We start from the raw sequence: 13,292 nt of genomic DNA, 5'->3' as shown, positions 1-13,292 counted from the left end.
CTGTCACAGGTATTTTTAACTGGCTGTGGGGTCTGTAGTGATGTCCTTTCTCTCACTCTAGATGCTGGTAATTTGTGTCCTGCCCCTTTCCTTCCTCCCAGCTTTGTTAGCTGAGGCTTATTGGTTTTATTCTAATTTTAAAAGGAGTTTTAGAATAGTCACTCGATACCTTTCTTCTTTTAATATAAGCACTTCAAAGTATATCTCCCTCTAAGCCATGGTTTAGCTGCAACTTGTAAATTTTGATGTGTTGTATTTTTAATTTCAAGTATTTCCTAATTCAGGGGTGCTGGGAATTGAACCTAGGGCATGGCATGTCAAAACCATAGTCTACCAACTGAGTTACAACTCCAGCTCTAAGACTTCTCCTTTTAAAATAACTAAAATATTTTATTTTTATTTTACACGTGTGTGGTTTGCCTGCATGTATGCATGTGCTTCTCACGAGTGTCTGGTACTTAGTCAGAAGGCATTCAACCGGGTGGAACTGGAGTATGGATGGCGATGGGCCACCATGTGGATTCTGGGAACTGAATCTGGGTTCTCTGTGAGAGGCAACAAGTACTCTTAACCACCAAGTCATCTCTCCAGACCCTTTAAAAACTATGTGTGCTGGGTGTGGTGGCACATGCTTTTAACCCCAGCACTAGAGAGGCAGAGGCAGGTGGATCTCTGTGAGTTTGAGGCCAGCTTGGTCTACAAAATGAGTTCCAGGACAGCCAGGGCTACACAGAGAAACCCTGTCTTGAAAAACTAAAACAAAAACCAAAATTGTGTGTGTGTGTAACAGAGAGACACACACAGACAGACAGACAGACAGACAGACACACAGAGAGGGAGGGAGAGGGGGAGGGGAGGAGAGCGGGGAGAGGAGGGGGAGGGAGGGGGAAGAGGGGGTGGGAGAGAGAGAGAGAGGAGAGAGACAGCCTTGGCTGGCCTGGAACTCAGAGATCCACTTGCTGCTGCCTCCAGAGTGCTATTAAAGGCACACCATTGTATCTGGATCAGACTTCCCTTTTGACACAGGAGTTGTATGTTGTTGAATCTCTACTCTTCTTCTCCCAGCACCCACATGGCAGCTCACAGCTGTCTATAATTCCCAAGATCTGACACCCTCACACAGACATACAGGCAGGCAAAACACCAATGCACATACAACAAAAATTTAAAAAAAAAAATCAAAAATCCTCCAATATGGCAAGACTAGCTGTGTCTGAGAACGTATGGGAGGGGCACGTGGTTGAGAGACCCTAACTCAAAGAATTAGGTGGGAGAGTAATTAAGAGGATTCTTGACATTAACCTTAGGCCTCTCTGTGCCTCTGTGTGTGTGTGTGTGTGTGTGTAAAAGTATAAGTACACATGTACTTGCTCACCTACACACACTAGGATGAGGGAGAGTTTTGGACTCATGTGGTTCACACACATGCAAACATGTATATCCATGTGCATTATGCGCACATGGACACACACATGCACACACACACACACATACACATCCCTGCACACACACACAAAGGAAAAAGAATAAAAAGGGTTGGAAAATCTGGACTCAGGCACATCTTCAATCAATGCCATAGGGTCCATGGAGAGGTAGAGGCCAAGACAGCCAGCTGGAACAGGTTCCCCTCATGGGTCTCAGGAGGATCCAGTCCTACACCACCTTCATCTGAACTTCTGGCCTCCTGAAAGGCGAGAACAAACTTCCCTTAAGTCCAGTGCTGGGAAAGGGTGAATGATGGAGACCCAGAACACAACTTCTGCTCACAGTGAAGGACAAAGAGTCACAGAGGCTGTGTTTGTAGCACAGAAGACTGCCCTGATTCCCTCATGGGGTGGGGGGTGGAGGGAATCTGTCATAGCTGGAAAATGTAGGGTGTGGCTGGGCCTTCCTGAGTCCCACAGAAAAATCTTCCCAGAAAAAGGATTTAGGAGAACACCCAACACAGGAACTGAAAACATTGGTTTAAGACCATGTTTATTTATACTTGGAAAGTTTCAGAAAAAGTTTTCTTAAACCACCTGGAACAGATACCTCGATTAGCAATGCAGAATTTTAATAGCTGTTGGTTTAGTTTGACTATTTTGGGGTCGATTTTAGTATTTTTTTTTGCTATCTAGAGCTACGTTTCAGCTGAACTGTTGAGTGCACAGAGCTGGAGCCAGGGTGCTAAACTCTAGGGGTAAATAAATAGAGGCTGCAGATTTGTTCCCTAACGCTGTTTGAATTCTTTCTTTTTTATTGGTCAGTCGTTTGCTGGACACTTGTCTGGTTTATTAATTTATTCTTTGAAGGGATCAGCATTTTTTCTGGCACGCACTCATGTTTGAGGCAAGGTCTCATTATGTAGCCCTGGCTGTTCTGGAACTCTCTATGGTTCTCAATCTTCCTCACGCTGGGACCCTTACATACAGTTAGTTCTCACGTTGTGGTGACCCACAGCCATGAAATAATTTCCACTGCTACTTCACGAGCTGTCATTTTGCTAGTGTTATGAATCGGAATGCAAATATGTGTGTTTTCTGATGGTCTTAGGCGACCCCCACAAAGGGGTCACGACCCACGGCTTGAGAACCTCTGCTGTATGTAGACTAGATCGGCCTTAAGCTCACAGAGATTTGCTTACCTCTACCTCCTAGCTGCTGGGAATAAAGGCATATACCACCGTACCCTGCTATTTATTTATGTTGTGTGTGTGTGTGCGCAACACACTTGTGCATGTGCGCTCATGTGAAGCTACAGCTTTTGAAAGTCAGTTCTCTCCATGTACTGTGTAGGTTTGAGGATTGAACTCAGGTCATACAGCTGAGCTATCTCAATGACCCAGCATTTCTTTTCATTTTTGTTTTTTTTGTTTTTTTTTGAGACAGAGTTTTGCTGTGTAGTCCAGGCTATCTTCAAACTTGCAATCTCCTGCCTCCAACTCTTGAGTACTGGAATTAGGAGTGTATAGCACAAGGGAGGCCCGGCTTAAGTTTTATCTTTCTTTCCAATTCACATAGAGACAATTAAAATGACTAAATTGTGCAAGACTTTCCAAATACAAGAAGACCAATAGCCTATGCTCACTTCCTTTTTCAGAAGCAACTTTCAACCTTTTCCAGCTCTATCAACTGGCTCTTTGGGTAGTCTCCTTCATATCCCATGTTCATAATGCCTGGGTAAGCTCCTGCAGGGGCTCTGACCTTGACATCTTTGGGTGGACATTCTCCTTGTCTGTGCCTCAGACTCAAGGTGTGCGCCATCACGCCTGCCTTAGTTTATTATTTTATTTTTGTTGTTGTTGAGACAGGGTTTCAGTTTGTAGCCTGGGCTGGCCTGGGACTCACTTTGTAGACCAGGCTGGCCACGGTCTAGATGCGTAACTTGCATAGCTTTCCCTTCCGTTTGCCTGCTTTTCTCTATTTTTATTATCAAGTTTCCTCGAGGTGTACCTGTCTTATCTTCTGGAAGCCATCCTTCCTGGAGCTTTCCAATCCAGTGCCTTCTCCTCCAATACAACCATTGTCTTGGTATCTCCTCTTTTCAGGTTTAGCTTTATGTATCTCGTGGCTTCCTCTTTCTTGTTTAGCTTCCTTATTTCTGTATGTCACACCCTCCAGTCCCTTCCCTAGAGATAATACTTAGATTAGACATTTTGTACTTGAAAAAAAAAAACCCTCTATCTTTACAGTAGATTACCATTTTATCAAATGTGAATTTGTTAATTTCTTCCTTACAATTTTGGAGACTGTGTCTCACTATTTCTAGATAACATTTTTGTTTTGTTTTTTGTTGTCCTCCTCCACACAGGGTCTCAAGTAGTCTAGGCAATTTGAATGTCTTATGTTGCTGAGGATGACCTTGAACTTCTGATCCTCCTGCCTCTACCTCCAGAGTCAGAAAGCATTGATACTATATGCATATGTGTATATTTTTATATGTGAAATATATAATATATATTTTCCTATTCTAGAAACTTGCAGTGTTATTTTTTTCCTTTTCTCTCCCCGCCCCCCAGGATTTCTCTGTGTAGCCCTGGCTATCCTAGAACTCACTCTGTAGACCAGGCTGGCCTTGAACTCACAGAGATCCGCCTGCCTCTGCCTCCTGAGTGCTGGGATTAAAGACCTGCGCCACCACTGCCCGGCCTTTTTTTTTTTTTTTTTTTTTAAGATTTTTGCAGGTGGCGGGAAACCAAACTCTGATGTTCTAAATGTGCAGGAAATGCTCTTAACCACCGAGACATCAAGCTTGGTGGCAGGTGTCTCTACTTACTGGGCCATTTCACATGGCCTGAATGAATTTTCTTTTGCTATAACAAAATATATAATATGAGACAATTTATAAAGAATAAAGATGGGTTGGAGAGATGCCTCAGCGGTTAAGAGCACTGACTGCTCTTCCAGAGGACCCAGGTTCAATTCCCAGCACCCACACGGCAACTCATACCTATCTGTGACTCCAAGATCTGACACCCTCACACAGACATACATGCAGGCAAAACACCAATGCACATACAATAAAAATAAATAAATTATTTAAAAAAAAAGAATAAAGATCTATTTAGTTCAGTTCTTGAAGCATGCTGCTCCTCTTGCCTCTCATGATAATGATGGGTACGGAACCAGGGACTTGGCAACCAAACTAGACAAGCACTCTACTACTGAGACACACCCAGCCTATGTCTTCCTTCTTTTCTTTGGATGGGGTCTTGCTGCATTTCCTAGACTGTCTTGAAACTTGTAAGTCTCTCAAGCATGAGCAGAGATAAAGGTCTTGTTGCTGCATCACAAGGCCAAGGGTACCACATGGGGAGAGAGAGGAAGTGTGCCAAAGTTACCTCACTGGGCTTTCTCTCCCTTCATGACCTCATTTCATTCTCATCGGCTCTCACAGGCCCTCCTTACCTCTAAATAACTTCCAAATATGACTTTGGGATTAAGTTTTCAATACAAGAATTCTTGGGAGACATTTTGAAAAAGTCGCGTGTGTGCGTGCGTGCGTGCGTGCCTGTATGTGTGTGTGTGTATGGTGTGTTAGTACCAGCATGAGTATGCCATGGTACTCATGCTCGGAGGGCCGTCTCGGGTGGTGGTCCTTACCCTTCTACCTTAAGATAGGGTCTCTTTGTTTACTGCTATTTACGCGAGGCTAACTGGCTTGCAGACTTCTGGGGATGCTCCTGTCCCTGCCTCCTCCTACCACTGTGCTCATGACCAAGCCCAGCTCCACATCAGTCCTGGTAATCCTCGCTCAGGTCCTCACACATGTGCAGTAAGAGTTTGATCCACTGAGCCATCTGCTCCCCCCGCCCCCCCTCCCAGCTCTAACAACAGTACAGATGCAAACAAAAACCCCTGGAAGGAAGATTGCACAGGAGAACCGCACTTTCAGATCACACTGTCCTTGTGGTCCATGGAATCAGGAAGTTGCTGTTATCATCAAGATACCAGCGAAACACAGGACATCCATCGCTGTAGATAGCTGACTTTCGGTGTGGCCCCGGGGTGGATGACTGGCTGAAGAAGTGGAATCCAGCCAGGCTTCCCATAAATCCTGTCTGACCAGGATACCTGCTGCTCCCTCCTTCGAGGACAGTGACTCACCTAAATCTGTACACAAAAGAAACATTTAGAAGCTAAAGTAACCAGGCCGATAGAAACAAAAACAAATTTATCAAAAAACCTTATGGCCATTTCCGCCCTTCTCTCGTTCTAGATCCTCCCCTGGACACGAGTCTTTCCATCCACTTAATGTCATAACTTGTCTTCAGCCCTCGTCCCTCGTGGATTCTTTGTGCTCCATTATTTTGGATGAATTTTTCCTTGCTGCCTTCCAATTCATCGCTCATCATTTTTCTCTTCATGACATACAGTCTAGAGTTTAACCTGAATGTTGACTTTTAAGAAAATCACTGATTTTATTTTTACAGCTCAGATTTCCGATGGGTTCATTATTCTGTTTTTTTTTTTTTTTTTTTTTTTTTTTTTTACTTTCCACATGCTCCTTATCTGCCTTAACGGATTAAATTTCCACTTAATATTTCTTACATGTTTTTAGTAGCTATTTTACCTTTCAAATTTATTGGCACCATATAGATAAAAACGTGTGTGAAGGCCCTTTCTACACTACTCTGTAAACCATTATCAACTAAAATGAAGTCATGTTGATTTTTACCATCCTCTGAAAAAGAACATTAGATTTCTTCATGGTATGTATTTTGGAAGTTTGATTTGTAGACCCATTTTGAAAGGCAGTTCTGTCCCACATACACTCTAATTTGTGTGTGTGTGTGTGTGTGTGTGTTCAGGTCTTATTTTTTTTTTTTTAATTGAGGGTGCAGTTAGTAGTTTTGTAGTTGGTCTCCTAACCCCTCATTCCAGAAAAAAAAAAAGGGTTCTGTATTGTTTCATGGTTCTTTCTCTTGTGCTAGACTAACACCCATCTGGAAGTGGAGCTGGTGGATGGCTTCCTCCTTGCAAGGCTGTGTTCTTCTTACCCTCTTGGGTCAGTCTACCCAGTCCACAGAATCTCACAGCAGCATCTTCCTCCGGCCTCCTGTCTCCCAGGAAATCTTTTTTGTTTTGAAGAGTAAATGTTTTTATTAATGTAAAAGGAACATTAAAAATGTATGCTACTCATAAATGAGTATCTAGACACTTCTCCAAAGTGAATCTGCTCCTGTGTAATGGAAAGGGGCTAGAACTCTTTAGAGGGGCCTCAACCGACCCAGAGCAAGAAAGTGAACTTGATCGTCTCCAGAAGGCTCCTGGTGCCTATTGAGACACTGACCTTTCAAGTGTAACTCTGTGTCCAGCCTCTTTAACAATCCCAGGGAACCCAGAGCCTGGCAGCCCCGAGTCACAGCTTGGCTTCAGGCTCTGCCCTGCATCTACCTCACAGAAGCTGACCTTCTTTTTCAGCCCAACGCTGTGTATTGAGCACTCACCACTGCCTTGTGGCTGGAATAGAGAAGTATTCACTATTCCATCTTGACAAGAAGTCCAGCAGCCTTTTAATGAAAAAACATCCTTAGGACTGGGGACCCAGGGAGATGGGAGCAGATAGAGTCAGCTTCAAGGATGGAAAGCTTTTGCATGCTCCAGACTGAATTCAGATGTTTGTCCTTTAGACGGTAGATATTTAGTACAAAATTGCCTGGAGGTGAGGGAGATAACTGTGGACAGATACACTCTAGAAACAGTGCTCTGGCTAGACCAGAGAGGGATGGATGAAAGAGGCACTCAGGGTTACTAGCTGGTGAGAAGTCTCTGTAATCCTCGTGAGGCAGGCCCAGGGCCCCCAAGGCAGCAAAGGTGAGGGATGGTAAGACTGGGGGCACAAATCCAGGAGATAGGCGGTGACTTATTAGATACATGTAGGGACAATTTTTAGTTTCTGGAAATCTGATGACAGGTAATACAACCCACAGAGCTTAAAGAAATAAAGGAGAAAGTTCACGAGGATCCATCTTTTAAAGATTCATTTATTTTTTTTTTATGTGCATTGGCATTTTGCCTGCCTATGTATGTATGCCTGTGTACGGGTGTTAGGAACTGTAGTTACAGACAGTTGTGAGCCGCCATGTAGGTGCTAGGAATTGAACCCAGGTCCTCTGGAAAAGCAATCAGGGCTCTTAACCTCTGAGCCATCTCTCCAGCCCAGAGGATTTGTCTTATTTAGCAGTTTTGTCAGTGGTTGGTTCTGCGGGTCCTCTCTCAAGGTCCCGTACCTGGTGCCATAACTCACCCAAAGATGTGTGTCTGTGAGTCCCTGCTGGTGGGAACTGAAGCCTGGGCTCTTCAGAGCGACAACTCGGAGGCATGCCAGACGGCAGCCTTCAAGTTTCCTCAGGTCAATGGTTCTGCCTGTGAAGTGTGGAGGTACCAGATTATGAAGTGTGGAAGGCCAAGAGCCATGGAGATGCATTAGGGTAGACAGTCTTTCTTCTGGTTGGTCAAAATCCATTTTTTGCTCCCCTGGCGTACAACTTCTGCTTCTAAGGGAGATGCAATCTCTCCCAAGCACCTCTTCAGCCTGGGAGTGTCCAGGAGGCAGAAGAGGCTTCTTCCCTTAGTTCTTCACTTTTACCTACCCAGCAGCTTTTCCCTGCTACCCTTCAGTTTTCCAGTTAGCCAGGCTGGCTGTTGCTGTCCCTCAGATCAACCGTTACCTTAGAAGTGATCTGAGAAGGTTCTAGAAGCACACCACTGGCGTTGGAGGTTTCTAGCTCAGACCCTAGGAGTTTGCTCTATGAAGGGCCGAGGGCGGGGTGGGGTGGGGGGTGGGGGTGGGGGTGGGGGTGGGGGTAGGGGGGCAGACTGAAGTATACAGGAGTCTGTTTTTCCAAGCCCCCACTACACAGATGGGCACTACAGGTGTTATGGCTAACTTTAGGCTGAAACAGAATAGGTTGCTATGACCTGTGAAATCATAATCCCTCCCTACATCCCATAGATGAGGTCCGGAGAGGCTGTTACTTGTGTAGGGTCCAACCAGGAACAGTTTATTTCATTCTTCCTCTCCACTCCCAAAGGGTTTTAGAGCCACCTTAATGACCTTTGGGGTGCTATGGCCAACCAGATATTGACATTTGGGGGGAGGGGACTGCACACCTCTTGATCCCATGGGCGTTGTAGAATCTGAGCTTGGGGTCTTAAAGTCCTACATTCGTCCTGAGTTCTCCCTGCAGGCTCTGCACCTGGGATGAGAAGAATGAATAGAAAGCTTGTTTAGTAGGAATTTCTTCCCTCTGTTGTTTGCTTTGGGTTTTTTCCCTCTCCGTTCCTGGCTTCTAACCCAATATTTGGCTTTCTGTAAGCACTAAATATATATATATATATATTTTCATTTAACCCCCAGAAATATGGCTTCCTACCTGCTTCCCACCACCGGATCCCCAGCCTGGAATGAAAACACTACCCAGAGGGCATGGCAGCACTGTTTGAGCGGGGGCAGTTCCGGGGAGGGGGGAGGCGCAGCGCCAGGAAAGGGGAGCACTCACCCACGCGGGACATCTCTCAGTCCCAGGCAAGGGAGCATCCAAGGGAGGGAGGGAGGGAGGGAGGGCAGCCACGCAGTGGCTTCCTGTGCCCTCTACTCCACCCAGGGTCCTGCTCCTCTCTGGGTACAGCGCCTCCGCGCACCCCAGGTGGAGCCGTCAGGGTCAGGACACACAAGAACTCCCCCGTTACCCACCCTCGCATCCCACCGAGGCTGCGCCCGCCCGGGGGTGGCTGCACCTTTCCGCTCGCTGTAAACAGTAAGGCGGTGGCGTGAGCTGAATGAAACCTGACAGTGGAAAATTCCCTTTGCGCAGCCTCCGCGGGCCGTGCCCGAAGCTGAAGCCGCAGCTATTGAGTACCACCAGCCTTTGCCAGCCTTGGCCGCAGAGATCCGTCACTAAAGAGCCTGCTGGGATGGGGTGACCGCTTCTCCATCGGAGGTGGGCCAGGTGGACCCCCAGCTCAGCACCAGCCCAGTCCCTGCCTTGAAAGAACCCATGCGCAGTAGCACTTGGTTTTCCAAGTCTGCGGCCCTCCCTGGCAGTGCGTGTTTCTGTCTGGCCCGGCAGGAAAAACGCGAGACAGCTCCTTCCTACCCCCTGATTTACAGCCTTGCTGTGTTACTGAGGGAGGCCGACGGGCTCTGCAGATCAGTGGGGGCAGGCTTGCTTCCTGCCTGGGTTGGAGGCTGCTCAGGAACTGAAGTGGCTTCGGAGTGGCATCCTTCCTGCCTGAACTGTTGCCTTCTGCCAGCCCGCCCCAGATGCGTTGGCACCCCAGCGGGCCAGCTTGCGCTCCCCGCGGGGCCCCCCTACCCCCCGTGTGTGTGTGTGTGTGTGTGTTGCTCCTAGGTCCTGGTGTCTGACCTTCCCTTCCTCTGTGCTCTTGTTGCCTCCATTCCCTCAAGCGGCTGTCTGTCAGCGGCTCACCAGTCCCCGAGCACAGTAGGAACTGCCTAGGGACTCAAGAAACCCATTAAGTCTCTGGCCCTGCCCTCGCTAAAGAAATCAAACAGGAATGCTAACCTCTGCGACACGGAATTGAGAGCAGTTAATGAAAACACAGAATCTGTTTTATTTCCCACGCAGTCGCTATCCTAAACCCTGCCCGGATGCTGCCTCTCAGATCAGCCAAGCCCAAGCTCTCTACATGACCCATGAGTGATGGCCGTCAGTGAGGCCGTCCACCCCTACTGCCCACTCTGGGTTAGATCTCCCTGTGAAGCGTGCTGTGGCTTAGGTCACTCGGTCTTAACCTCTTGCGAGAGGGTCCCAAGGTTCTTCCCCTAAGACGGAAATGGGCTTGGCTGGTCTAGCTAAGCTTGGAGGTCCTTTGTTTGGTTCCTGTCCCCAGAATGTGTGCTCAGGCCTGAGCCAGAGTGAGCTGCCACACAATGCTTACTTCCCTGTTCCGAACACTTCTCCCGACCATCTAGACCATCAGAAACTGTCCCTAGGTACCTCTTATTCTACTCCAACATCAAGTGAGAGCCGGTCTTATGCTGGGTACTGATGCGGCTCAGCTTGTAGCAGATGTGGGTGCAGGAGGTCCAAACCTGTCCTCTGGAGCTCACGGCCCACTGACCCTTGCATATCACACTTCTACTTAGCGCTGCTGCCTGTAGTTAAGTCTTCCCAGCTAGAGATACATGACCAAATTCAGAACCTTAACAGATTGCTCATATTCAACTGGTGGTAGCTCCTTGGGTTCAAGTTTCTTCCTCCCTTGCCACTGGGACTTGGACAGTTTTTTTTTTCTTTTCTTTCATAAAAGGCCAGTGTCAGGTTGTAAAGATCACACATACATAGAAGGCACATTAGAAGAGTCCCTTCCTTGTGGGCATGAGGTGTGCCCTGTGTGAATCCCCCTGGATGCTGATTGGGATGGGAAGTCCTACTTCTATTCCTGCCTGCCTGATTCCTTTGGAGAGTGAGCTGTATGGGGGCAGGGCTGTGAGCAAGGGGAGGGTGCAGACCGCAGAGTGGGAAAGACACCCAAGACTCGACCCACACAAGAGCTTCGTCCTTGGTGTCTCAGTCGGCAAGGCCGGGCTTGTCATCTTGCCCAGCCGCTGGTGGAGGCAGCAGAGACTTGGTGACAGCTTCCTCGGAAGAGATGAATGAAGCAGTTGTGTCCTTGGTGCGGAGAAGGTTCCAGATGGAGGAGATGTTTTCAATGGCAATGACCCCGGGATGGAATATTTCAATGAGTCAACAAACAGAGATATTGGCACTGGCTTCCCTTTGGTCTTGTGAGTACTTGTCGACCTCCGGAGGTATTCTTGGCACGAAGGGCCCTGTCTAAAAGCTTTTATTTTCTTCATCTCCGCCGCCACTCCTCCCATCTCCTGCAGGGACTCCAAACTCAGATTCTTAGACAACAAAGGCGGTTATCAGAATCCCAGTGGGTGAGTTCTCAAGCCAGAGGGAGAGTTTTCTCATGGCTCTACAGACCCCGCCCCCTTTTTTTGTTTTGTTCTAGGAAGCATCAGATGGCCACGTTTAAGGGGTCTCTTGGAAGTTGCTCCACACCAGCTCATAGTTTAAGAGGGAAGCTAAGGAGGGTGTGTTAGTCCTACTAGACGTCAGGTTGGTGACTTTGTAGTTTTATATAGCTTCTAGAAACTGGGGGGTGAGAGAGTGGGTAAGTGTGCCAGAGAGTGGTGGGTAACCCCGGAGACTGGTGGTGTTTAATCCACAGTGAAGGACAGGCCCCATGCGAGGTCCTATGTGATGCCATTGGGATTGGAGGAGAAAAAGCAAAAAGCGTGAAACAGTCCGGGCTGACTGTGCCGCAACACAGCAGGAATATGGTGGAGGGTGGTGGAGGTGAGATTTGGAAACCGAGGTTCTGGCTTGGCAACCCTCTGGGAGGGAGACCTCTCCAGTCGCTGAAAGACTTACAAGCATCTTCTATCTTACCTAAACTAGGTAGTTCAGGATGGATGTCTCTGGTTTTTACCAGCGCTCAGGGACTGCCTGGAGATTGAATGAGTTGGGCACAGGGGGCCTCTCTCCAGTTCTAAGAGTGTCTTCCACTGTGTTTGTGGTTGCAGCTAGCCCGATGTCCTCTTGTTGACACCAAAGATGGCCGCTCCTGGGGGTGGAGGATCAAGGTCAGAAACAGAAACTGTAATTAAATCTTTTTTTATCCTGCCTCGTCCCCAGCAGGAGGTTATTCTTAGTGCCCAGTGAGGGGGCAGGAAGGGCAAAAGGCTGCCTTTGACCTTGTGACCTCCTGGTGCTTGGTAGAGGTTAGGGACTGAGCTCTCCTTGAGCATTTTCTGGGTCCAGAAACTGCAGAACATGCTGCTTCCAGGACAGAGGGCAGTGCCAAAGCGCTCACATCAGCATTTGCCATTCAAAGTCTCTAGTCCTCTGACTTTGGACCTTGGGGTTGAATGTGGGCAGTGCCCTGGAGGAGTTCTGCCTGTTTAGGCTGAGGCACGTGTGGTTTGTATTCTCCAAACTGGCGTCCTTCCTTTTTTTTTTTTTGTTTTGTTTTGTTTTGTTTGTTTGTTTTTCCGACTTAGCCCGGCTGAGAAGCCTGCTGCTTCCCAACTTCTTCTTCCTCTGGAGTCAGGCCAGAGCCCACATTCCTGGCCTAAGGACCAGGGGCAAGACAGCAGAGGCCGTGGATTAGGCGTTTGGCCACTCCCTTCCCTAACGTTTTTCCAGGTGCATCAGGAAGAGCTGTTCATTCTTCCTGCCTCCTCCCCAGGTGAGCCCTCTTCTCCCTCCATCTCTTCGCCCACTCTTCCTCACCCGAAGGAGGAGTGGATCCGCCAAGGACGTCAGCCAAGAGTCCAACTTGGTCTGGCCTCCTGCAGAAAGGACTCCAGCGTCTCCCATTCAGCCAAAGCCAAGGATGGAAAGCAGTGGGACGTGGGGTTCAAGTTCTTGGAGCTCCACGCTACAGATACTTCACTTTCAAGAAGAAAAATGACTATTCACTGTGGAGTTGCCTCCAAAATGGAAGACCGAGGATCCTGTTCCCCGGCGGCTACTCCGGGCTGTGTTCTCGTTCACGTGTGTTTTTATAAACAGCAGAGCCCCATTTCATTGGGGGCACCCTTCCCCTCTAGTTCCTTCCTCTTTAGCTCCCCTCTCCCCCCCTGCAGACCCAGCTGGAGCCTGCAGCATTTCCCACACATGCATATACAGTCTCCTTCCTCAGCGAATGGCTAGTTGTCTTGACAGGGACAGCACTGGGACGCCTTTCTATGTCAGATGGGAGGGTAGTTCTTGAAAACCTTCACCCGTGATGGCTACTGAGGGTGTTTCGCCTGACTTCAGGTCTACTGTG

General features: G+C 48.0%; 1 long non-coding RNA gene across 2 annotated transcripts; it reads right to left on the bottom strand.

Annotated features, from left to right (window-relative positions):
• Positions 1-1,948: 1,948 nt before the first annotated feature.
• Positions 1,949-9,577, bottom strand: LOC128118970 (uncharacterized). 2 transcript variants are annotated; one of them, XR_008221400.1, is made up of 4 exons: positions 8,987-9,577; positions 8,598-8,683; positions 7,732-7,850; positions 1,949-5,594 (listed from the first exon to the last, which is right to left on the bottom strand). It is a non-coding gene; the product is annotated as an uncharacterized LOC128118970 (long non-coding RNA). The 2 variants fall into 2 exon arrangements; XR_008221401.1 differs by having other exon boundaries at positions 9,181-9,577.
• Between the last annotated feature and the right edge of the window lie 3,715 nt (positions 9,578-13,292).

The sequence above is a fragment of the Peromyscus californicus genome, unplaced genomic scaffold (genome assembly GCF_007827085.1).
Source record: "Peromyscus californicus insignis strain IS unplaced genomic scaffold, ASM782708v3 Scaffold_23__1_contigs__length_62951481, whole genome shotgun sequence".
Classification (NCBI taxonomy): Eukaryota; Metazoa; Chordata; class Mammalia; order Rodentia; family Cricetidae; genus Peromyscus; species Peromyscus californicus.
This window is presented reverse-complemented; position numbering and strand designations above follow the sequence as displayed.